This window comes from Canis lupus, chromosome 27, assembly GCF_048164855.1.
Source record: "Canis lupus baileyi chromosome 27, mCanLup2.hap1, whole genome shotgun sequence".
Taxonomy (NCBI): Eukaryota; Metazoa; Chordata; class Mammalia; order Carnivora; family Canidae; genus Canis; species Canis lupus.
The window spans coordinates 24,941,574-24,967,285 of NC_132864.1; the positions used below are offsets into that span (position 1 = coordinate 24,941,574).

The window sequence follows — 25,712 nt, forward strand, 5'->3', positions numbered from 1 at the left end:
AGAGAGAGAGAGAGAGAGCGCGCATGTGTGCATGCTGGGGGAGGGGTAGAGGGAAAAGAAAAGAGAATCTCAAGTAGACTCTCCACTGAGAGTGGAGCCTGACTCAGGGCTTGATCTCATGACCCTGGGATCATGACCTGAGCTGAAATCAAGAGTCAGGCACTTAACTGAGCCACCCAGGGACCCCTGCTGTGAAGTTTAAATGAAGTTTAAGCTGATTTAACTGTGCGTGTGTGTACATGTATATGTGCACATACATATATATTCATGGGTACATACATGTGTCCATGTTTATGTGCATGGTATATAAGCACATGCAAAAACAGTGCATGGCAAATAGTTCCAACCTAGTGTGGGCTGCCATTATTACACCAGGCCAAAATCTGCTTCCCTGATTTTCTCATCCATTGGGCTGCCCTTGGAGCCTGGATAGAATGAGCATTCATTTATTCTACAGTCGACATCTAACAATAGTCACTGAGTAGCTATTGTGTGCTAGACATTGTGCAGGCTTTCTGTGGTGGCTACAGAGGCTCCCCGCTCAGACCTCCCCCTGAGGGAGCTTCGTTGACCAACAGCTTTCCACTGCTGCATCTGTGGGTTCACCATGATGTTCATGCCAGGCTGTGCTTCTCCCAAATGCTCCCAGCCAAAGACTGAGCATATGGGGTAATAGAGCCCAGCCAGTTCTGCTCAACACAGAATGCTCTGCATTCATTTCCTGAAGCTTCCATAACAAATTGCCACAAACTTGTGGCTTAAAACAACTGAAATGTATTGCCTCACAATTCTGGAGGTCAGAAGTCCAAAGTTGAGGTTTTGGCTATACATCCTAAGGAGGTTCTAGGGAGAAGACTTTCTTATCTCTCTGCCTTCTGATGGCTGTCAGCATTCCTTGCTGACATGACTCCATGCTCTGCCCACGTGTACACATCACCATCTCTTCTTTCAGTTTTTACTCCTGTCTGCCTCAAACCTCCGTCTCCGTCTATCTTTCTTTTATAAGGACACTTGTCATTGGATTTAGGGCCTACCTAGAAATCCAGGATAAGAACCCTGTCTCAATATCCTTAATCACATTTCCAAAGACCCCTTTTCCAAGTAAGATAATGTTCACAGATTCCAGGGATTCGATGTGGACATTTTCACGGGGCTGTTTTTCAGTTTCCTACACCCACAACAGGCAACTTTTGCTCAAGGACTCTCCATTTTTTCTGGCTGAGAATGTTTCAGCACAAGCATCTACTGATGAGTCCTGCCTCCTCTGACAGGCATCAGACGTGGAGTTTGGCCAGAAGTCTCTCCTATCTGCCTTGCTTTCCCTTCCCTCAGCCTTGACAGGCACAACCTTCAATAATTGCTCATCAAACCCTTTCTTGGCATCTGCTTCTTGGAAGACCCAAAGCTGAGTGCTTTCTCTTCCATCTCTCAGGGGTCCTGGGACCTCCTGCCTAGAGAGAGCATGATCACTAGGATGGCAGCCTATCTTGTTGGCTCATTGATTTGGTGACCAGGTAGGATATAGTCAAGATCAGAGGTTTGAAACCCAACTGGGTATGTTAACTTTGGTTCTTTGGCCATGGTGTCTGCACCCACTTGTAGTGGACATTTATTCTTTTGTCTGACTAGTATTCTTTTTCCCCAGACAGAGCTTTCTGGGGAGTTCTTTTCTTCTTCTTTCTCCCTGACTCCATCCACTGACATGGAGTTAACAAGGGGGAGGTCATGTTCTTCCATCCTCAGCTGACGATTGGCCTGGGAGTGGGCACATGACCCAAGCCAGTGAATCAGAGCTCTTCCCTTGGAACTGGTGTAGGAGCAGGAAATATGAGAAGAAAGTCTTCCATGGTTCATAGCGACAGGGGCTGTGCACCCAGATGGCCTGCTGTGAACGTGATGGAGACAACTAGCCTGAGAGAATTCAGCCATCAGTGCAGAAGCAATCAGCTATGAAAGGTGGAGGAAGAGAGTAATAGAGACTGGAGCACTGAGCCCCTTATGTTGCTTTTCAGTCAGCATCATGAAGCCTTACCCCTGCCCTTCTTCCACATATGGGTCAATTAATTCTCTTTTAGCTTACACTGGTTTTGTTACTTGCTACCGGAGGAGACCCTGACCAGTATAATTTCCTTAGGAATTCCTGTCTTTAACTCCTCAACGCAGGGGGTGAGAGTGTGGGTATTTCAAGATATATTGAGGTATAATCGATATACAATTAATTGCTCACATTTAAGGTGTACGATTTCATGAATTTGGACACATTTACACCCATGAATCCATCATTATAACCAAGATAGTGAGCATGTATCCATCATCCCCTAAAAGTGTCTTTGTGTCTCCTTTGTCCTCTCTTTTTGCCCTCCCCAAGAAAGGTTCCCCACTTCCTCCCAAGGAACCACTGGATTGCTTTTTACCACTATTGACTGATTCGCATTTTCTAGAATGCTATGTAAATAGAATGATATAGTATGTGCCTCTTTTGTTTGCCTTCTTTCACCCCACAGAATTATTTGATATTCATCCATGCTGGTGTGTGTAATAATGCCAACACTCTTTCATAGAGTTTATATTTGTGAGGCTCAAATGAAGTAATAGGCATAAGAATATTTTTTAAGTAAGAAAGAAACATAGTTGCTATACAGGATAATTCTTGAGCTACGTTCTGCCTAAAATATCTATTCCCTTTCCCACTTCCTTGCCTGGTGAACCCCTTTCATCACCTCCTGCAGTATGCTCATCCCCAATTGCTGTGAGTGTTAGCAGTTGATGCTTCACAGCTGCCCCATACTCCACTGAATTGCCTATGTGGACAAGGACTGCCTCCCCTGGGAGGTTAGCCTCTCCCACAGAGGCAGCTGACAGGCAATGACTAACTGATCAACGTGGGACAAAGGCTGTGGTTCAACTGATGCTCTCAGGCTTCCCATGGGATTAGTGTGAAGCTAGACCCCAGCTAAGACCACACCTTTGCTTAACTTCCCCTCACCCTGCCCTATTCTGCCTCCTTCACTCCCTTTACCTCCTTAACAAATAAATCCCTTGCACAAATGCCTGGCTCAGGCTCTGCTTCTAAAGAATACACCCTGGGACAATTAGGACTAGAAGTAGCCCTAGGAAACCAATTCTAAGCATGGGATTCTGGACTTGGAGCACTTGCTGCCTTAAGGGAAAAGAAGAGCCCATGACTGGGGGTAAGTGGAGTATTGATGGTTTCTGGTTGGTGTGTAGCAGGATAGTTGCTAAGACACACTGTGGTGACCTGGGACACATTAAGGCAAGAGGAGATGCAGTAACTTGTGAAGTATCTCTGGCATTTGAAAGACATAGGAGAGGGGTGCCCAGCTGGCTCAGTTGGTAGAACATGTGACTCTTGATCTCAGGATTGTGGTTTCGAGCCCTATGTTGGGTGTAGGGATTACTCAAAAATAAAGTCTTAAAGACATGGGGAAAATAATAACTGTGAGGAATTATAAAGGTGAGTATCTGTTAATTAGTTCTCTTGAATCATTAGATTCATGAAACAGAGAAAAAAACAGGCTCCGATCTATTCATTGTAATTTAAAGCCCAGTGTAGAGTCAGAGAAGCTCCTTGGGAACATTGAAACGGACCTAGTTGAAGACCAGGCAAAAGACTCACTTGTGAAAGTTACTGACCTCAGAGAAAGATGACCTCTCAGCATTGACAGAACTGCTATGTCAAAGTCAGTGCCTGATAGGGAGGGTGGAAGACCCTGGGATCTGGAGAAGATGCACTGGAGAGCCTCAAATCCCCTGATTTTCCTGAGCCCTCTGAGCCTCCAGAAGCAGCACCTCCCTTTGTTAGAAGACATCAGCTTCCCTTTGCTTGAAAATTATGTAGAGCTCAAACAAGACAGCTAATTATAGGTTAATGCTTTCCCTTCCCAGCATATACCTCTCCTCCCCATTTGGAAATCAGAGCTGTAAGAAGGGTAAAGTACCAGCATAGCTTCATCCACAAAAGTGCTGGATCTGCTAAAGGTAGGAGAGATAATAAACTCCAAAAGAATTGCAGAACCTGGAATTGGGAGAGTATGGGTTGGAGTGGCTTCTGAGGATGCTAGATCAAGGGAGCAAGATAGAAAGAGAGTTTGTTTAGTATGGGGCATTCTCCCCAGCTTGTTAAATAAAATCTCACTTCCTATTAAGTGCCTCAGGTGCCAGTCCTGATTCACTGCTGGGAGGCTTAGAAAACTGGCTTATGTTGAATGAAGTAGAGATAGCAGACTAGAGGAAGGGATCAAGAAACTTAGAAAAGTGGAAATGCTAGAGAGGATCTATTAAGACCAGAAAATCATCAGCTAACTAGATTCCTTAGAAAGGTCTGGTGGACGCTCCTTTTATCAAGGCCATAAGGAATATGCTGATGAGAGAGCACTAGTGTCATTGGGAAGCTCTGCGGTGGTGGTGTCCTCTGAGAATGGGCTGGCAGAGATGCTGCCTCAGAACTGGTATCTGAAAGCAATGGGAATGATGGGATTTGGTGTGACGAGGCCACATGGCAGCACTTAATCATCGAAGCAAGGAGGGCACAACGACTGTCATGAGTAGCAAGTCAGAATGGCAGCTGAGGTGGCTTGACCTATTGGAATCTATGGAGATGGCTGATAGAGCATGGTGTTCCTGGTCAGGACAGATAGGTAGCCAACAAGTGTGTTGCTATGTATTTATGATCAAAGAAGATCAAGAATAGATGAGCAGAAGACTTAAGTCAGTTATCCCAAAGGAAAAACATGTTTGTCATTTCCATGCTTGAAACTGGTTCCCAAACTAATTCCCACAGACTGAGACAGAAGACAGAGTCTCTATGAGAAAGGACATTGCAGCATCATGGCAGTTTGTACAGTAGTGATTAATCTAGTTCTTCCCCAGAAGAATGACCTGTGGCCATTTACTCAGATATCTGTATACTGGGATGGTAAGCAGAATAATGGTCTCCCCCTGCTCCAAGATGTCCATGCCATAATCCTTGGATCCTAGGAATACATTACATTACATTACATTAAAAAAGAGACTTTGAAGATGTATTTAAGATTCCAGATTTTAAGATAGGGAGATTATCCTGGATTATCCAAGTGGGTCAAAACTAATCACATAAACCCTTGAAAGGTGAGGGTTTCTCTAGCTGGAGGCAGGAAAGAAGGAAGAAGGAAATGTCAGAGAGATTCAAAGCATGTGGCCCCCTTGTGCCATTCCAAGAAAGGGGCCACATGAAAGCATGAGAAAAAAATGTAGGTGGCCTCAGGGGTGATGACCGACATCCAGCAAGTAAATAGGACATCAATCGTACAACCATAAGGAACAGAATTTGGTCAAAAACTTGAATCAGCTTGGAAGCAGATTCATTCCCAGAGCCACCAGAAAGAAATCCAGCCTAGCCAACACCTTGATTTCACACTTACGAGACTCTAAGCAGAGGATATGTTGAGTCATACCATACCCAGACTTCTGACCCACACAACTGTGAGAAATAAGTAGATGTCATTCCAAGCCATCAAGTTTGTAGTAATTTGTTATGGCAGTGTTTAATACATAACATTAATACAGGGCCATTGAGGGTTGTTGGATATTGGATATGAATTGATGCTGATATGCAAAGACCCCAAACACTGCTGTGCCTCCCATGTTAAAGTAGTGGCATATGAAGGCCAGGTAATACATGGAGTCCTCTACCCGGGTCATCTCCTAGAGTTTACATGGACCAATGTGATGTCTTACAGACCATTGTTGGTCATTCCTATTTCCAAAATACCATTGGAAATGAATGTACTTAATTTTTGGCATGACTCTGACATTCATGTTGGTTTTTTGACTATTGAAATAAGAGGTATCATGGTAGAAAAGACCAGGTGGAAGCGCCTGAATCTGCTCTCTCTCAGCCAAAGGAGTAAATAAAAAATATTCCATCCTACGGGGGAGGTAAAGATAAATACTTACCCCACACAATTACAGAAGGCACAAGTGTTAGTCTCATCAATTCTTTTCTAATTAATTAGCCTGGCCTGGCTGGCCCCTTCAAAGACCAGGCAGTCATGGCAGATAACAGTGGATAATCTCAAATGCAATCAAGTAGTAGCCCTGATCTTACTGCTGTGCTAGTTGTAGGATCTTTGCTGGAGGACAGTAGCCCAGCCTCTGCTGTGGAGATGTGCAGCTAATGATCTGGTGAATGCCTTCTTTTCAATACACCTCAGGAATGAGGATTAAAGCAGTCTCCACTGATGTGGGACAGATAGCAGATGAATTCCTTTCCCTGGGGCTACATGAAGTCTCCAATTCTCTGCTACGATATAGTCCAAAGGGACTTGGGACCCCTAGAAATTCTGCAGAACATCACATTGGTCTACTACATTGATGACTTTGTGTTAGTTTATCTGATCTGATGAACAGAAAGTGGTAAATAGATGCCTTGGAAAGACAAATTTGCTTCAGAAAGTGGGAAAGAAAAGCCTATTAAAATTCAGGAGTTTGCCATACCAGTGAAGCTTTCAGGGGTCCAGTGATCCAAGACAGGTCAATACATTCCCTCATAAGTTGAGGACAAGCTATTTCACTTTGTACCTTCTACCACTGAAAAAGGAGCACAATGCTTGGTGGGCCCCTTTGGGTATTTGAAGACAGGATATTTTGCAGTTGAGAATAATTCTCCAGCACATTTATTGCATGACATAAAAGGCTGCTAGTTTTTTAGTAGAGCCCAGGGCAAGAAAGGGCTCTGAAGTTGGTCCAAGCTGCTGTTTGAGCCATATGATATGGAGTTGGGCCTTGGCATAGGTAGTGGGTTGAATTGGACCACTGCAAAAGGAATGCTGCAGTCCTAACCCCTGGTACCTGTGAATGTGACCTTATTTGAAAACATGAACTTCTCCTATGTAATCAGGTTAAAATGAGGTTGTATAAGACTAGGGGAACCTTAAATCTAATGACTTGTGTCTATAAGGAGAGGCATATTTGGAGGCACATTTACAAACTCACAGGGAGAGAATACCATGTGAGGACAGAGGCAGAGATTGGAGGGATGCATCTATAAGCCCAGGAATACCAAGGACTGATAGCAAACACCAGAAACTAGGAGACACACAGGGATGGTTTTTCCCTCAGAGCTCCCAGAAAGAACCAACTGTACTGACACCTTGATTTTGCATTCCTAGCTTCCAGAATAGTGAGAGAATAAATTTCTGCTGTCTTAAGCATCCAGTTTGTGGTACTTTGTTATGGAAGCCCTTGGAAACAAATACACCATCTAAAATATAAAATTGTACCCTATCTAAAACATGGAAATGTACACCATTTGCAACACAGTACATAGCTTGCTGCTGGGCTCTGGTGACAACTGAGTGTCTGGCCATGTGATATCAAATAGCCATGCAGTCAGAAGCTGCTAGTCTCATCGTGAACTGGGTACTGTCAGACCCACAAGTGAAGGTCGTACATACTGGATTGGGCTCACACAGGTCCGGGGAACATAAGTTGCATGGGCTTGGGGCCAGGACTCCCATTAATCCACTACTGTTGTACCAGCATCTGTCCCTCAGCTCTCATCTGTGACCACATGAAGAGCTCCAACTGATGGAAGATGAATAGGCTTAGTTCACAAATCAGTTTACCTAGTCTCTGTGTGCCAGCCAAAAATGGACAATTGGCAGCATTATAGCCATTTTCAGGGTTGGTTCTAAAAGACTGGTGAGAGGAAATCCTCCCAGTGGATATAGTCTTCAGGTATGCACCACGGCATTGACTCTGTGTGGAGACAGAAATGGCCCAAGCAGAGAATATACACAGGACCATAGAAAATGATGAATAATTTGGTTGATTGGTCAAGGACTCAGGAGGCGAAATTTTGGAAAATGGAGTAAAGAGTGTTATGAATAGTGTAGATAGAGGTGTGAGAGTGGGCACAAGGCATGTGAGTTCTTATAATGTATGCTAATGTCAACTGTTGCAAAAGAGACACTAAAAAACCATATGGACAGGACTCAGTCAGTACCTATCAGCCCCTCTTGTTAAAATTTCCTCCAAATTGTGACCAACCAGAGTTCTGTAGAGGTTATGCCTACGTGGAGTGAGCTTAATGTGTAAAGCAATGAATCAGAGCAGTTCAAAGGGGTGGACTGTTACAGGCAGAGCTGCTGTCCATCTCAGATCCTTTTAATGGGTGTGCTGGCAGTGGCCCCATCTGCCTCCTTAAAGAGCTCATAGTCTGAGACAGGCTCGAGAATGGACTTTGGGTCAGGGCCTGGAGGAAGAAGGCAAAGGGCAAGGGAACCTGGTCAAACATCATGGCAGCCCTTGGAGCTATGTGGGGAGCAGAGTTCACCTCTGGCATCATCCTCATCCATACCCAGCATGCTGGTGGACCCATCTTCCAGATGCCGTGAGTGCTGGCTGTGTGGCTCATGGCCACCTCATTCTCTGGTCAGTTGACTCCAGCCAATAGGAATCCCTTTGTCATCTGGGAACAGCTGACATCTTATGATAGACTGACATAGGGGAATAAAATCCAGGATGCTTGCCTGGATGGAGGCAACCAGAAATGGTGGGACCATTTCTATGACATAATTCATGTTCAGAGCACCCTGTGCAATCAGACCATTAGATGATGGCTAGCCTTATAGCTGAGACCACATCCTTGTTTAGTTTTTATCCCTGCCCTGCCTCCCTCACCCCCTTCTCCTAAGAGTACCCACTCAAAAAGCCACTTGTATGAGAATAGCACCAAGAAGCAAACAAGGGGCACCTGGGTGGCTCAGTTGGTTAAGCAACTGACTCTTGATTTCAGTTCAGGTTGTTATCTCAGGGTCATGGGATTGAGCCCTATGTCAGGCTCCAAGCTGAGTGTGGATCCTGCTTGGGATTCTCTCTTTCCTTTTCCCTCTGCCCCTCTCTGCTTATTTTCTTTCTCTCCACCCGCCCCCCCCACTCCTTCTCAAAACAAAAAAAGGCAAAAGAAATCTAGGAATTAATCTAACCAGAGACATGAAATATCATGATCACATCAGGTAATTTTTTAGTATTATCAAAGAATTCCTTATCTCCTATAACTTCTTCAAATCATCAAATAGCCAATCCATGTGAAAAATTTCCCAAGAATTATAATTTTAATATATAGTTTATTTGTTTGGGTCTGTATTAGTTTTTGTATTGATGTTATAACAAATCACCATAAAGTTGGTGGTTTAATAGTATAAATTAATTATCTCAAGGTTCCAGAAGTGAAATCAGACATGGATTTCACAAGGCTAAAATCAAGACTGTACTCCTTTCTAGAGGCTCTAGGGGTGAATCTGTTTCCTTGCCTATTTCTATGACCTTTTTCCTGTTGTCACATCTCATTCTGACTATAGCCCCGAAAAACTCCACTTTCAAAGGTTCATGATTAGATTGGACCTACCTGGATAATCCAGAATACTGTCTCCCTCTCAAAGGCTTTAGCCTTAATCCCATCTGCAAAGTCTTTTTTTTTTAAAGATTTTATTTATTTATTCATGAGAGACACAGAGAGAGAGAGAGAGAGAGGCAGAGACACAGGCAGAGGGGGAGAAGCAGGCTCCACGCAGGGAGCCCGACATGGGACTTGATCCTGGGGCTCCAGGATCAGGCCCTGGGCTGAAGGCGGCGCTAAACCGCTGAGCCACCTGGGCTGCCCTGCAAAGTCTTTATTTGCTGTATAAGGTAACATATTCACAGGTCATAGGGATCAGGAAATGGACATCTTTGGAGGCCATTATTTTGCCATGGCAGAGTCCGAGTAAAATCCATATATTGTGTTTGGATGATATATCTCTTAAGTCATTTTAAATCCATGGATCCCTCTGCTTTAACTTTTTTTTTTTTTTGGCCTTGCAGTTTATTATTAAAGAAACTCAGTTCCTTTTCCTATGGGGTTCTCCCAGTCTTGATTTTGCTGTACTCTTATGGTTTCTTTAAAGTATCCTTCTGCTCTCTGTTTTCTCTGTGCATTGGTGGTTGGATCTAGAGGCTTTATCAGATTTATGTTCATTGCTTTTTGTAAGACTACTTCATGGCAGTAGTGTGTGTGTGTGTGTGTGTGTGTGTGTGTGGAAAAAGAAAGAGAGAGAGTAGTAGTTACTGGTGCTTAATACCTAAATACATTAATTCCATATGAGTTGCAAAAGGGTGAAATTCTAATTCTATGTTGATTTATTATCTGGAATATATCTACAGAATATCATTTGCTATTTGGCTAGCTTGAGGTGCTATTTATTTATTTATTTATTTAGGAGAGGCAGGATAGATGGTTACTTCTTTCTCTTTATTGTCTGTTTCCACAACGGATAGTTCATCAGTATTTTCCATCCATGACCACTGAGTTTCCTTTTGAATATCATTATGAAGTCAAGGATTTAGGTATATTCAATTTCAAAGCTAGATCTACATTCTGGTTTTAGAACAGTATTACCCAAGTTTCCTGTCAGTAAGAATCTTGCTACTTCATCCTCAAATATTTTGCTCACTAAATCCACTGCACACAATAAGAGCTAATTAGTTGCCCAAATTTTAACAAATTAAGGCCATAAGCAAGAGTCAAATAAGGTTATGATCAGACAGTGAGTGCCAATGTAAGTCTTTCGGATTGCCAGCATTCCAGCCCAAACGAGATTCATTTGTCAACCTCTTCTTATCCCATACTGTTAGCTTCTCTATATTGAGAATAGCTTGGATACTCTTGCTCTCACTGTTTGCCACAAGAATTCCTTGTTTAAAACCATCCACTTCATCTTAGCAGCCAGCAGTATTGAGTTCTTACTATGGGATAGATAGTGTGCTAAGTACTCTGATGTATTGACTCTTTAATTTTTAAAATCACCTGAAGAAGTAGACACTATTCCAATCATCTCCATTTTGTGGATGAGAAAATTGAGTCACAGAAAAGTTAGGTGACTAAACTGAGGTTACACAGCCGAGAGAGGATGAAGCGGAGACTGACAGCCCCAGGCCCAGACCCCTCAGGGGCAATTATTGGCCAAGTAGTAGTTGCCTCCTCCAGAGGAAGCGTGGACCCTTTGGTTCACCACAGTACCGCTTGGCAGTCCTCATCCAGTGCTATTACTTGCCTGGCCTCTGCTGGCATTTGAGTCTGAGATCTCTGACATGCCTCAGCGCCCCTACACAAATCTTGTGATGCTAATTGAGTTGCTAATAAGAATGGATGCCTCATCTGAACCTGTCCAGGGAATAGAGTTTTATTTGTCCTGGATCCCATGCTGGGGTGGATTTATAAATGCAGAATCCCAATGCCAAATTTAACAGAGTGAATTATTTTGTTTCCCAAATGTAGGCCACAGCATCTAATTTAAGCTGTAGCTTAGTAACTTGTGTGTACAATTACCCAGTAAGGTGATGGGTGATGGACACATTCAAGATGGGATCTGGAAGCATTGGACCAAGTAATTTCTTCTTTTCTTTCTCCTGCCACAAGAAACAATTTTCTGTTTGTTGACTATTGACTGTCTTGGTGTTTTCAGTACTTTCTTCAGTCCCTAGAGATAACATTGGAGGTGTGGCTCAAAGACCAGCCAGCTGGCAAGAGACCATGAAATGCAAGCCCTGCACCACGGCCCTTTGCTGTGTGAGGTGGGGTTATTTCTTGAGGTTCTCTGGGCCTGTTTTCTTAGTAACATACAGAACCAGAGGTGTTTCCCTTGTCAAAGACCTTTGGTTCTATGAAATAAGTGGTGGCTCTGGGGCTAGGTAGACTTCATTTCCATACACGTTATGGTGACTGCCTTTAATCGTGACTCACTGTGCAAAGCATCGTCCGTATATTATCTCATTTAGAACATACCACGATATAACACACACACTGAGGCTCAGAGGAGTTAAGTGGTTTGTCTGAAATCACACAGCCGCTAAGCAGCAGAGCTGGTCAAAACCCATGAAAGCAGACTCATCAGGAGGCAGGGGACTTCCCAGTAGAAAGCTGGACAATGACTTGGCAGAGACTACGGGATTAATCTAGCCGGGAGGGAGCTGGTCGGTAAAATCTCCTTTCCTCATGTGCTATGAGTTCAAAGTCCTGGGACAATGGAAGGAAAGCCTTGTTGGCTACTCTGTTGCTTTGTTAGTGGATTCTGGCTTATGAAATACTAGACACGGTATCATTGAGCCCCTGGCCAGCTTGGGCAAAAACTGATGGATAGGAAGAACTCATAGAACTAAGCAATAGGTGAGCAACAGTTTCCAGGAATGCAAAGAGCTTTGATGGGGCGCCTGGGTGGCTCAGTCGGTTCAGTGTCTGACTTGGTTTAGGCTCAGATCATGATCTCAGGCTCATGAGATGGAACCCCACATTGGGGTCTGCACTCAGTGGGCAGTCTGCTCCTCTCCCTCTCCCTATGCTCCTCTCCCCACTCGAGCGCACACACACTCATATACATATATGTATATATTTATATCTAAATATACATATATTTAGAGAAAGAGAATGTGAGAGAAAGAGTGCGCTTTGGCATTCAGGGGATCCAAGCAGCATTAGAAACCAATCCAGGAAAAAAAAAAAAAAAAAGAAACCAATCCAGGGCTTGGTGGTGATGATCTATCAGCTCCACTTTCTTCCCATGTGCCTTCACTCTGCTTAAGATTCAGATCTCTAGGAGAGAGCTGACTGGTCCAGACTTGGGTCACATGCCTGACCCTCAACCAAAAGAAGATAGAGCACTTTGATGTACAGCTCCCAAAGGACTATGGATGGGGGCAGGGGCAGGAAGAGATCCCTGCATCAAAATGAAGATGGAGGGGTGCCTGGGTGGCTCAGTTGGTTAAGTGTCTGGCTCTTAATTTCAGTTCAGGTCATGATCCCAGGGTGATGAGATTAAGGCCCTAGTTGGGTTCCATGCTACCTGTGGAGTCTGCTTGAGATTCTTTCTCTTCCTCTGCCTCTCCCCTCCACCCACTCTCTCTCTCTCTCTCTCTCAAAATAAATAAATAAAACCTTAAAAAGTAAATGAAGATGCTGTAGCAGATGAAGAAGAAAGGTGCTAGCTGGGCAAAATGCAGCAGAGGTCCACCATAGAGGCCTTCCTGGGGATGGGCAGGATGCCCTGGGGGTCTAGGGCAGCTATTTTAGGAGCTTGGATAGTGATTGCTGGTTCTCCCCATCTGCAGAATGATCACATTATAATACACAGACTCTAAGGGTCTCTGTCCCATCTCCCACTCCTGCAACTAAGGCCCTTTGAATCCTTCCCTGAATGCTCAGCACCCCACCTAGGAGTGCTGGTTTCCTAGACTTCTGCCCAGGTACAGTCGTGGGAAACATGACTGCAGCTGTCACCTAGGACTTCCCCTCTCCTTTTGTTTCTTAAACATCTTGATGAGATGCAGGAAGAGGATTTTTAACATTAGACATTTAGTGACAATAATTATGCACCCATAGCAAGCCTCTTCCCACCTTCCCTCCATTATCCCCATCCCCATCTTTATCCTCGTCAGGCTCCATTATGCACGGATAATAAAGAGATGTTGGGATTTTACAATGATGATGTTGATGAACCCGGGAGAGTGGCTTCTGGAATCAAGCTGGGTTGGCAACTGCTTTTTTGGCCTCATCATACCTCTCTCATGTTGGCTTCTTCTCTGCTGGGTCCTTTGGCCCTTTGTACCTTCCCCCTTAGCAGTTAGAGCTCAGGCTATAAGCCAATGATGATCTTCCTTGGCTGCGAATTGGAAATGCTTTGGGGTGCTTTAAAATACTGAGATCTGGGGTCCCTCCCTGAGAGATTCCAATTTAATTGGTCTGTGGTGGACTTGGGGCATTGATATGTTTAAAAGTCTCTTCAAGTAATTCTAGTGTGCAGCCAGGAATGAAACCCCTGACAGGTTATGGGTTAGCACTTTAGGCTACTGGGTAGCCTGCACATAGTAATATGAAGATTCTAGGGGAAAAGCCTTGTCATGGTCCTTTGGAAGTCCTTCACAGTGGTGTTTGCATATAGAGCTCTGAGACAGCCTAGGGTTCAAATCCCGGATCTTCCTTTCACTAGCTGTGTGCTTTTGGGCAAATGTCTTAAACTCCCCAAGGTATAGCTTCTTTGTCTATAAAGTCAGGTTAATAATAGAACATCCTTTATAAGGATGCCATTAGGATTAAAGCGGCCAGGGACTATAAAGCACTTGGCGTGATGCCCGGTACAGAATAAGCCCTCAATAAATGTTAGTTGTGGCCGATGTTATTATTAATATTATTCAGCATTTCCAATTTTTTATCTGAATATTTAGATCTTTGGTGCATCACTATGAACAAGATAACCTCATAGGGGAAACGGGATTTATGATACACAGCAAAATCTCTCAGTTCTCTCTCCCTGAAGGACGGTCTGTGCAACAGCAGCATCTGAAATTGTCAGAAATTCAGAATCTCCGGCCCCCCCTCAGGCCTGTAAACCCAAATCTGCATTTTAACACGATCCCCAGGTAACCTGCGCATGCTTTAAAGTTTGAGAAGCCTTAGACTAGGCAATTCTGTGGCTAGGGCCCTCGGTGAGGGTGATTGTCTTCTGTAGCCTTAAACCAGGGCATTTAGTGGTAACATTTTAGGTACTGAGACAGGGAGATATTTCTGATCAAAGGAGCTTTAAAAATCATTCTGTAGGATGGCGGGGATGCTCATGTTGACTTTTCTCTTTGGGACTACACCCATTGCCATATTTAAAGCCTCAAAACATCTCTGTGTGATAGGTATTGTTATTACCTTCACTGACCATGAAAGAAATTGAGACTCATAGAAGTGAAGGAACTTGCCTGAGGTCCCACAGATTTTACAGGGCAGTCTTATGAAGCCTGGTCCAGGGCTCCGGCAGGCTCTTCTCTGCTTTCAGCTTACTTAGAACCAGAAAGTAGCTTCCCATTCTCATTCTAGGGGAAGGGTAATATGGCTACTCTGCATTCCCTCCTTCCTTCTACACTCTTTCCAGCTGGAGTGGGAACATGCCAATTAGAGGCACTCCCAGCAGTTGTCGCTCCAATGTTGTACAGAAATGGCTTGATTATGATGATATTCTCTCCTCCCACAAAGCTAATAGACATTCACATCCATTCACGCTTGATCCTCATGAGCATGCAGGCTGAGTGGGTGTGAGACCTGACAAGAGCACGGCAGAGATGGAACTGGAGTGCTCCCCAAAGCCTGAGCGTGGTCATGTTTCACAAATCTTTGAGCAAAGAATAAAAACCTCAGGCCATTTCAGCAGCAGGGCTAAAGAGTCATTTAAAGTACAAGGAGTATATATAGTGGGTGGTCCCAGCTCCTTCCAAGGAGGCTAACATTGTAAGCAGAACACATACCAGATGAAAATGGTAGAAGAGACTGAAAAAAAACTATGCCAGGTGGTAGAAGGACTTGTGGGCCATGAGAAGCAGTGCCCCGGCCCCTGCTGTTAGGGGAAAAGCAGGCATGATCCCGAGCCACAGGTGGCTTTTAAATTTAGGATTATATTAACTAAAATTAAAATTAAGTTGTGCAATTACACTAGTCACATTTCAAGTTTTCAATAGCCACATGTGGCTAGTGGCTACCACATTGGACAGTGAAGAAGTAGAATATTCTCATCATCGTAGAACATTCTATTAGATAGTGCAGCTTTAGACCCTGTCCACTCAAAGGGAAGACCATCAGTATCAACTAGGAGAAATTTTCTGTTAGAAAGAGGGAATCTCAGCTCTTTCTATAGCTCTACTGAATCATCTATTTGGGAAGATTTGGGACATTATTTTGTCAAATTATATATATTTTTTCTGCCTTAATCTCTCTTTTCCTTCTGAGATTCCAGTTCCTCTTATTTTAGATCTTTTCATATTGTTCCACAGGCCTCTGAAGCTCTATTCATTTTCTTTGTATCTTACCCCCCTTTTTAAGAATGGATAATTTTAGGGTACTTGGGCGGCTTAGTTGGTTAAGTGTCTGCCTTAGGCTCAGGTCATGATCCAGGGTCCTGGAATTGAGCCCCATGGCAGGCTCCCTGCTCAGCTGGGAGTTTGCTTCTCCCTCCCCCTGCTCATGTGTGCGCTCTCTCTCCCTCTCAAATAAATAAATAAAATATTTTTTAAAAAAGAAAAAAATGGATAATTTCCATTTATCGATCTTCAAATTCACTGACTCTTTTTCATGTATTCCAGTTTTTAAATTTCCTTTTGGTTCTTTCTCATATTTTCTACATTTCTACTCAGATTCCCCCATCCTTCATCTCTTCATTCATTATGAGCAGATTTTTCTTTATACAAGAGTATATATTTATAATAATTGCTTCAAATTCTTGTCATGTAGTTTCAACATGTGGGTCATCTCAGAGCTGATTTTTATTGACTGTCTCTTTCATTGAAAATGGGTCACATCTTCCTGATTCTCTGTATGTCGAATCATTTTGGATTTTATCCTGCATATTGTGAATGTTTTGTCATAGAGTTTATGACTTCTATTACTGCTTCAAAGAGTGTTGCTGTTTTTGTTTTAGCAGGTAATTAAACATGTTACACTACAAACTGTCTTACCTGTGTGGGCAGCAGTTAAAAATCTCAGTTGAGGTCTTTAATATTTAGCTATAGGCTGCTTTCTGTTTCTCTTGTACATGCATGGTCTAGGGGTCAGCTAGAGATTTGGACTGAGCCTATGCTCAGAACTTGGAGTCCCCCTTCTCTGATTTCTCCATTCTAGGATTATCCTTCCTTATGACTATGGTTGCTTTGTGCTGTATCTGCTGGTTCCTCAGGTTGGAAAGTTGTCAAGATTTCTATGAGTGTTTTAGCTGCCCTGCACTGGACCACAGCTCTGACCTCCCTTGTAGCAAAGATGAGAAACTCCTCCAAGGCTATCACCCTTTTCCCAAGATTTGACTTCCCTCTGAAATCTACCTGCTTTCCCACCCCCACCCCCCCCCACTCTCTAGAGACCTAAGGTAATTGCTCTTTGTATTTTTCTCAGAGTTTATAGTTGTTATTTGTGGCATGGTTAGTCTCTTACGATATAACTCTTACATATCAGAAGTTACAACTCTTATATATCTGGCCTTATTGAACCAGAATCTTCATGTTTAGCAAGATCCCCAAATGACTCAGGTGCAGTTGAGAAACACCATTCTACACCCTAGGGGGAGAAGGACTTCTCTTATTTTCATTTTACAGATGAGAAAACTGAGGCTTTAGAAAGTTTCTTAAAATGGCTAAGGCCACAGAGTGGATGAGGAGAGATGGGACTCAAACCCATCAGGAGTCTGACTCCAGAGCTTGCCCACATGTCGTAGACCTTCTCCTCCTCTAGATATAGGTGGGCTTCATACTACTTTGAAGTGTGATGGGAATTGAGAGATCAAAGAGGCAAAAACAAGGAGGTTATACGTTACTGGGAAACAGAGGACTCATCACAAAATTGGAATGAGACCTATCTCATTCACTCATCAATTTTTGCTTGGTCCTGGATTATTGGGATTTGGTATTTTTGAGTCACAAAATCTGGCAGAAGGTGATATCAATCCTGGGATCTTGAAAACTTCAAGTTGGAGATCTATGTCATTTATTAGTTGATACAAGTGATTTGCTCACAAAATAAAACATTAAGCATTAATTGAACTGAATTAGCCTGCATTCTCTTCATTTCAAGGAGCTCTAAACTGATCCATGCCTTCCAAGCTAAGAGGACTTTTGTATTCTAGATGATTCCCCTCTTCTTTTGCATTCCACATCCTAACTAGCAGACTTAAAGAGGGCTTGTTGTTTGCAGTTTTCTGTGTAGTGGGCCAATCCATCAGCCAAAGAAATGTTTTGAAGGCATGAAATATGTCAGCAGTCATGTTATCTCTTTTTTCCAGCCCTACTCAAAGTTTCTGTCCTCGACAGAAGGGCAATATTTACAGTCCATCTGCAACAGTATTTAAGTAACATCTATGATCTATGGAAAAAGACAAGTTATAGAACTGGACTGGCAATGACTTTATAAAGTATCTGCTCTAGTGCCATCTCAATTTGTAGATGAGGAATGGAGGCCAAGAGAAGGTAAATGTCTTCATTCAGATCACACAGCTATTAATGGGTGGAGCCAGATGTTTAATCCCAGTCCTGATCCAACCAACAAAAATTGGATGAACTAGAGCTTAGAAGAAGATGTGGTGTTTTGGGTGTGGGTCAGAAATAATTCTTGATGTTGGCAGGAAGACTCCATTGCTAGGGGTTTTAGAGCAGATGACATAGCAGGCGGGTAGGAAATGGGCATCTGTGTGGTATTACAGCAGCAGAGGAAAAAGTTGGGAGCATCTGGAGAAAATTGGAAATGATCTTCCCCCTAGAGAGCTCCACGACACAAACCTGGCAGTATGGATAATGTTAGGGATCATTGGGACCATAAAGAACAGATGGATATTTGGTTTGGAGGCTGCTCTTAAAACAGATCAAGACCCCTAATGTCAGTGGCTCCTTGTATTTATGTTTGTGGCAAATGTATCCTCTGGGTGGAGCTTTCTTTAGGGGCTCAGATATCCCAGGGACTCAAGGGGCTTCAGCTCTTCTTAGTCTCCTCTTTGATGGTGCTGATCTATAGCCTGGGGCTTCCTCTTCACATTTCCCTTGGTGTCTTATAAAGCACTAAACTGTGTGCAAATTTCTCAATTTCTTCTGGAAGGTCAGAATTGTGCATTCCAAGTTTTCTCAAACATATGTTCTCATGTACTTCGCAGTAGTTATGTTCTGTAAGTCATTATGAACACTCAGACACTGAACCATTGCTCCTGGGGGAAATACAGGATTAGGTTCCTGCAAGCCCCTGGTCACAACATTTTCATCAATCAATTAGGACATAACCTTTTATGTGTGTTTCTGTTTAATGATACCTTATTTAATGTATGCTGGTGATTTCATTCACATTGGACTCATGGCCAACAACACTATAAGTCACACCTGAATGATGCTTGTCCAACACATGTGTTTTCTTCCTGCGGTACATCCCAGCCTTCTTGCACTGAGTCACCCGGCACAGCACTTCAACACTACACTTTTTGCCATTTAGAACAGCAAAAACACCAACAAAAAGCACAATGCAAAAACGTCACAGTAAACAGACTGTGTAAAGGATACTTGTTTATGGCATGAGAACTGAAACAAGAAGGCGGACTGTCACCTTGTTCAACTCAACTGGGAACATGCATGTTGGGTGACTTAAATTTTTTGCTACTCCATGCATGCCCACAGAAGCACTGCAAATATTGATTTTGGGGTTACAAATACATTTTTTTTTACAAATACATTTTAACAAGTAGGCAAATTCTCAAATACAGAATCTATGAATAATGAGGATCAACTATGATAGTGCTTGGCATAATTAAGTAATCATAAAGGTTTTCAAAAATTATTAACAGCTGGAAAATAGATGGCTCATGGGGCTCATGAACAAGTGTTGCTATGGGAAAAGAAAAGGCAAAGTGGAGAAAACTTCACCCTGGACTTCCCAACACCCTGAGGGAGGGGTTCCTCCATGGCTTTTACTGGAGTTACCCTATATATTTAACCTCCAGAAATTCAACTCTTTGTGTGGGAAAGCTATGCATCTTGATTGCAAGACAGAAGTTGACTTTTGTTACCTTAAACAAGAAAAAAAATTTATTGGAAGGACATTGGGTTGCTCCCTGAATTGGTGGAAAGGTTGCAGGTCCAGACAAGGAGACAAAGCAGCCAAAGATCAGCCATGGAGATGATGTGTTTGGGGGGGGGGGGGCACACATGGGACAAATACCGTGGATACACAATGCAACCAATGGGCTCTTGACCCAACTGCCGCTTGGGACAGTTGTGCCTCTCTCCCAAGATTCAAAACCAGGCAAGGCCGAATGATCAGCCAAGCTAAGTGCCTCAGTCCTGATGTAGGTATGTGCCAGTTGGAGAGGAACTATCCTCCATCTTTAAGTTTTTGTAGTGGGAGGTGTGGCTCAGCCACCATATCTTGGTGTTTCTTCAAAGGAGTAGTACCTAGATGCTGCTGCTCCCCCCTGCTCTCTCTCCTTCTTCTTTTTCTCCTTTTGATGGCAAGTGTTCATTAGGTGTTGATTGGAGTGAGGCGGGAGAGAGAAAGGGAGGGAGGGAGAGAGGCACAGACAGAAAGAGAGAGAGAAAGAGATTGAAATCCACTCATAGCAAGTGCTTCATGGCAAGGAAGGAATGGAGATAGGGCATGGCTACTCCTTCAGGCTCTGTGATACTCTCAGAGTAACATCTCACCTTGTGAGCAGATAATTAAATTCACACTCCAACCAGTTGCCTTATTGGACTTCATGCCCTGGGGTCACCATGCACCTGCACCAATCATGCCAGAACCAGGTACCAGACAACTAACGACAGACTCTATGCCCCAGAGCCCACAAAATTATTTATATCAGACAACCCATAGGGAGTCTGGAAACTAACTACCTTCAACCCTCCTTGCTACATGTAAGCTCCTATAGCTCCAGCTTGTTGTTACCCTGCCTCTGGGTTGCAATTTCCCACATGGCCCTGTATAATGGCCTCTCCCTGTTTGGTGATGTAATAACATACACTTCTGCCTTTCATCTATCCGACTGTCAATGTGTTATGTCTCTTCCTCCACACACCCAATCAAAAGGACCTTTAAATCTTAGAAAACAGTGACATACTCCACCCTCCAATTCTCTGGTTACTGGAGTGACCACAGTCTAAACAGAGTGATCAGAGATAGGTTATCAATTGAAGAATGTCCCCTCTAGCCCATGGGTGGCACACAGGGGTGCAGTGTCTGTCCTCAGCACCATTGTTCACCTAGCACCCAGGGGAGCACCTGCTCTATAAATACCAGTTTAATTGAATTGCCTTCAGTGAGTATTTGCTGTCTACCTGGGGCTGTGTTAGATGCATAGATGCTGTCGCTGATATGGCTGAGCTGACACTACCATGAGACAATAGCCCATGTATAAGAACCATAAAGACATGAGGGGTGCCTGGGTGGGTTGGTCAGTTAAGCCTCTAGCTCTTGATTTCAGCTTAGGTCATGATCTCAAGGTTGTGAGATCGAGCCCCACGTTGGGCTCTGTGCTCAGCAGGGAGGGAGTCTGCGTAAATTGTCTCTCTCCTCTCCCTCTGCTGCTCCCTCCCTGCTCTCTCTCCTTCTAAAATAAATAGATCTTAAAAAAAAAAGAACCATAAAGACATGAGAGCAGCACTCAGCATTACCCATGCATTCCCATGCATCTGGCTTTTCTTGACCTCGGGATTCACTCTATAGTAACTTCAGGTCCATGGCAACTTGTCATCACTATGTTTTGTGACAAATTCCACATGCTCTTCTATCCAAAATCCCCAAAGGTTAATATTTTCCCATATAGGCTTTCTCTCTCAGGTTATACGTGTATAAGTAAATATACACATATGTACAGTATTACTTTCCTTTTTTTTTTTTTTTTGGAGTAGGCTCTACACCCAGCACAGAGCCCAACATGAGGCTTGAACTCACAACCCTGAGATCAAAACTTGAGCTGAGATCAAGAGTTGGGTGCTTCACTAAGAAAGCCACCCAGGCATCCCTATGTATAGTATTACTTTCCTGATGCTTCTTTGGGCTCTTTCAGCCTGGTACAGTTTCTCAGTTTTTTCCTTGTCTTTCATGACCTTGATATTTTGGAAGACTTCAGGCCAGTTGCTTTATAAAATGTCTCTCTGTGTAGATTTGTCTGTTGTTTTCTTGTGATTAGATTCAAATTGTTGTACGTTTGGGGGAAATATCATGGAATGACATTATATACTTCTCAGCACATCTTATGAAGATGTGCATGATGCTGACCTGTCCTTGAATTAGTTTTGAGCACTTGGTGTCTGCCAAGTACACAGGAATTGTAGGTGCTGTTTTTGCAACTGTTTTGTATGTCTAAAATTATTTTCTCAAAAAACTTAAAACAGTAATATAATAATCAAAATACTGAGTCATGGCCAGACATTTCCTTTGTAAAAGCTGTCCTTTTTTTTTTTTTTTTTTTTTTTTTAATTCTTATTACCTTCTAGGCCCTGGGCCAGCCAGCACTTTCTGTACCTCTTCTTCATTTCTCACAGAAGCTCCTTGAGGTGAGTACTGTTGTCCCATTTTACAGACAAAGAGACTAAGGACCAAAGACTTAAAGAACTTGCCTGGAGTCATTCAGCTAGTGGGTAGCAGATCTAGGATTCCACTTGGCATCTCGGGGTTGGGAGGTGGAGGCCAGTCTCTTCCAGATGCAGAGGGAAGGTGGGGTCAGCGGCAGCAAGTTAGAATAGTGATTCCCAAAATGTGGTTCTTGGACCAGCAGCAGCACCAGCACCACCTGGAAACTGGTTTGAAAGGTGACTTTTTGAGTGTTACCCTAAGTTGTCTGAATAGACACTCTGAAGGTGTCATTGTAATAAGCTCTATGGGCGATTCCCACACTCAAATTTGAGATCCCCTGCTCAGAAGGGCCAGGACTTGCTGTCCCGTGGCAAACATCAACTCTGCTTGTCATATTCTGCATTATTTATGAGGTTTTATTAATATGCAAATGTCTGCCAGTTGATTGGCTTGCCTGGTACACTTCGTGCATCTCATAAATCAGAGGCTGCTGTGCTTTCTTGTTTAGTAATTCCCCAACTGTGGACCATTCTGTAGCTGCAATAAGATCTCTGTAGCTGCAATAAGATCAATAAACCCTCCACTCAGAGGGAAATGAGCCAAGCTGGCTCACATATGCCCAGAATTCCTGCTGCCTTGAAGCTCCTCTGGGGCCCATGGAATTGCAAAGGGGCCCTGTAAAGTTGGGCTCTGGAGTCAGTGGATTGAGGTTTGCATTTCAGCTTTGCCAATTCCTGGTTGAATGAAGAGAACAAGTCATGTGACCTCCAGCCCAGTTCATTTGTGAGATGGAGGTGGTATCGTCTTAAGAATTAATAGGATAAACGTGTTTGGTTCTTGCTTTCTCCCAATCTTGGCCTCCGAGAGGTTTGGTGACATGACCAAGGTCACACAAGTCTTTGTGTTGGATCAGGCTAGAAGCCAGGTGTCCCGGATTCTTATCCAGCTTTCATTCTCCCATACAAGGGCTTCTGGCCCTTCATTAATCCATCAGTGGCTGGTGCTGTGTGGTGTGTGGAACAATTCAATTTGTTTTGCCAATTCATTTGTTTTGGCATTGCTGCTGCCTGTTGGGGGAGAGGGGTCAGTTTTACAATTTTGGACACATGGCCACTAGTGTGGCCCTCTTTGGAGACTGAAGGACGGGGCAGGCAGGAGACAAAGCTAGTTGATGAAGGTAGCTACTGCCCCCACCTTGAAATACAAGCCCTGGTCATCTGCCTTGTTCTCAGCTTGTCTACAAATCACCTACTTGGAGGGGGCAGTCAAAACCCCTCTTTTTTCCTCCCTGTTTTGTCTAGGGAGATGTTTCTGAGCTGGTGAATTGGCGGTTAAAGAGCACACACGTTGAAGTCAGGCAGAGGAGAGTCATAGGTGTCTTTGTGTGTGCTTGGGGAAATTGCTTAATGTCTCTGAGACTCAGCTTCCTCCTCTGGAAAGTGGGACTGATGATAGTACCCACCTCACACACAGGGTGGTAGTGAGAACAGACAAAGGCAGGATATACCCACTGGTGGGAGGAGTGGAGTTACGCAAGAAAATGTTCGGTTACACAGAGTATCTGTCAGGGTTCATCCAGAGAAACAGCCAGTGGGAGATCTACAAAGAAGAGCTTTATTGCAAGGAACTGGTCATATGATTGTGGGGACTGGCTAGGTGAGTCTGAACTCCTTAGAGTGGGCCATTGGAAAGAGTAGGCTGGAACTCTCCAGAAGGAGCTGAAACTGCGGTCCATGGGTAGAATTTCTTCTTCTGGGAAACCTCAGTTCTCTTCTGGAAGCCTTTCTGTTAATTGAGTCAGGACTATGTAGGATAATCCCTTTTACTTAAAATCAACTGATTATCACATAATCACATATGACACATCAGTGACATCTACAAAATACCTTCATAGAAACAGGCTGAGCTCGGGACACCTGCCAGCCTGGCACTAGGGAGGGAGAGGGTCTCTTGATTGATAGGCTCCCCAAAGGACGCGAAATGGGGAGAGCCATCTTGAAAAACAAAGGTCAACACAGGAATTCCACATTAGATTAAATTTGGAGCAACAAACAAACAAAAAAGAGTTCTACTACTAAAAGACAAAAGAAATTATTCTCAGAGCCCTTATTTTATTATGGATACATAGAGAAAAGAGAAAATGAAACAAGCAAATGCCTTCACAATAGCACCTATATTGCTGCCAGATTTGGTTTTGAATAACGAGGTAGTGTAGCCTGGCCAAACTGACACATAAAACTGCTCTCGAACGTCATATATTGTATATGTATAGATTATGTGCACACACATACGTGATGGATTTACACTATTGTCAGACAACTTGCCTTTTTTTTTTTTTAAATCAACTGTGCAGTTTGGCGGTATCTCCTTATTCTTTGCCAGCACCACCTTATTCTTTCTACATCAGGGTCATCTTCCATGAGAAAGTGACCTGTCCTCACTGAGCCTCGGTATTCTAATCTGCAAAATGACGGGTAATGACGGGTCCTGTCTGAAAGTTTTGCTGTGATCTTGCTATTGTTACTGCTATTCCAGTGTGGGGATGCATACCAACATGGTTATAAGTCCCCCGTGAGCAGATTTCTAGGTTATCTCTACTCTTGGCCAGTGCAGGTCTACATCCGTTATCCAAACTGCCTGGGGCTAGCCGTCTTTTGGGCCTCAGGGGTTTTGGATTTGAGATAGGTTATAGAGTACATATAGCACACACCACATGATACCCCTAGGGGGGGCTCAGGTGGCACCTTATAATCAAACCTACTAAGAAATTCTTCAGTGAAACCCATAAACATTCCCACTAAGGGGGATAAAATGAGCACCATAAATAACCTCCTGTGAGGTGAGGATGGGGTTTTGCTGTCAAGCGAGTGTTGGCTCCAGACTTAGGAAACATGTTCGGTTTCCAAAGCCTCTTGGATTTTTGAGTTACAGATAAATACCTGATGATACAAGGGCAAATATTTTTGTAAGAGACATTTCTAGAAAAGGTGCTACTGGGATGAGGAGCTTGTACATTTCTAAACTTTTTATAATTATTTATCAATTCCTGTCCCCAAATGTCCTCTGAGCACCATCAGTTCTGAACTGGGTCTACATATAAAGTGGAGGCCATGGCTCCTAGATCCCTGCGTGGATGGAGGTCTGCTGGTGGGGGTGGGGGTGGGGGACAGGGGTAGCAGTGGGGCCTTGTCCACCTCCTGAAGTCCTTGGAGAAAGAGCTGAGTGGAGTCCTCTCCAGGGAGAGGTGCTGCCAGAGAGATGGTGCTGTGCCAGCAGAAGGAGGAGCTGGGCTTGGAGCAACCAGAGCTCAAGGAAATGAAATCTGAGCTCCCATGGCCTGCAGAGAGGCAGGAAAAGTCTCCGGGGAGCTGGCCTTGGAACCTGGAGCCCAAGTGAGGCAGCTGGTGTCGAAATGAGCTCTGGCGCTCCTCCCATCCCAGAGCCATGAGCCCTGGGGTAGGGGCTGGGCTGTGTTTCCTTCCAAGTCTCTCCATCTGTTTTCATCAGAGGGAAAAATGATCCTGAGTGGAGACGGAAGGCCTGCTGTGGCCACAGCTGTTGGAGCGGGTGGCACGGGGCTGGTGTTAGGTGGGAGTCCTGGGTGAGTTTG

General features: G+C 43.8%; 1 long non-coding RNA gene across 2 annotated transcripts in view; it reads left to right on the forward strand.

Annotated features, from left to right (window-relative positions):
• The window catches only part of LOC140619501 (uncharacterized), a 65,080-nt gene that overhangs the window by 33,047 nt on the left and 6,321 nt on the right, over window positions 1-25,712 (forward strand). The window contains exons 4-5 of one of the 2 annotated variants that reach the window (XR_012019378.1): window positions 14,257-14,451; window positions 22,024-22,083. This is a non-coding gene — a long non-coding RNA (uncharacterized lncRNA). The remainder of the gene's footprint in view (window positions 1-14,256; window positions 14,452-22,023; window positions 22,084-25,712) is intronic. The other variant, XR_012019377.1, reaches the window with a different exon arrangement.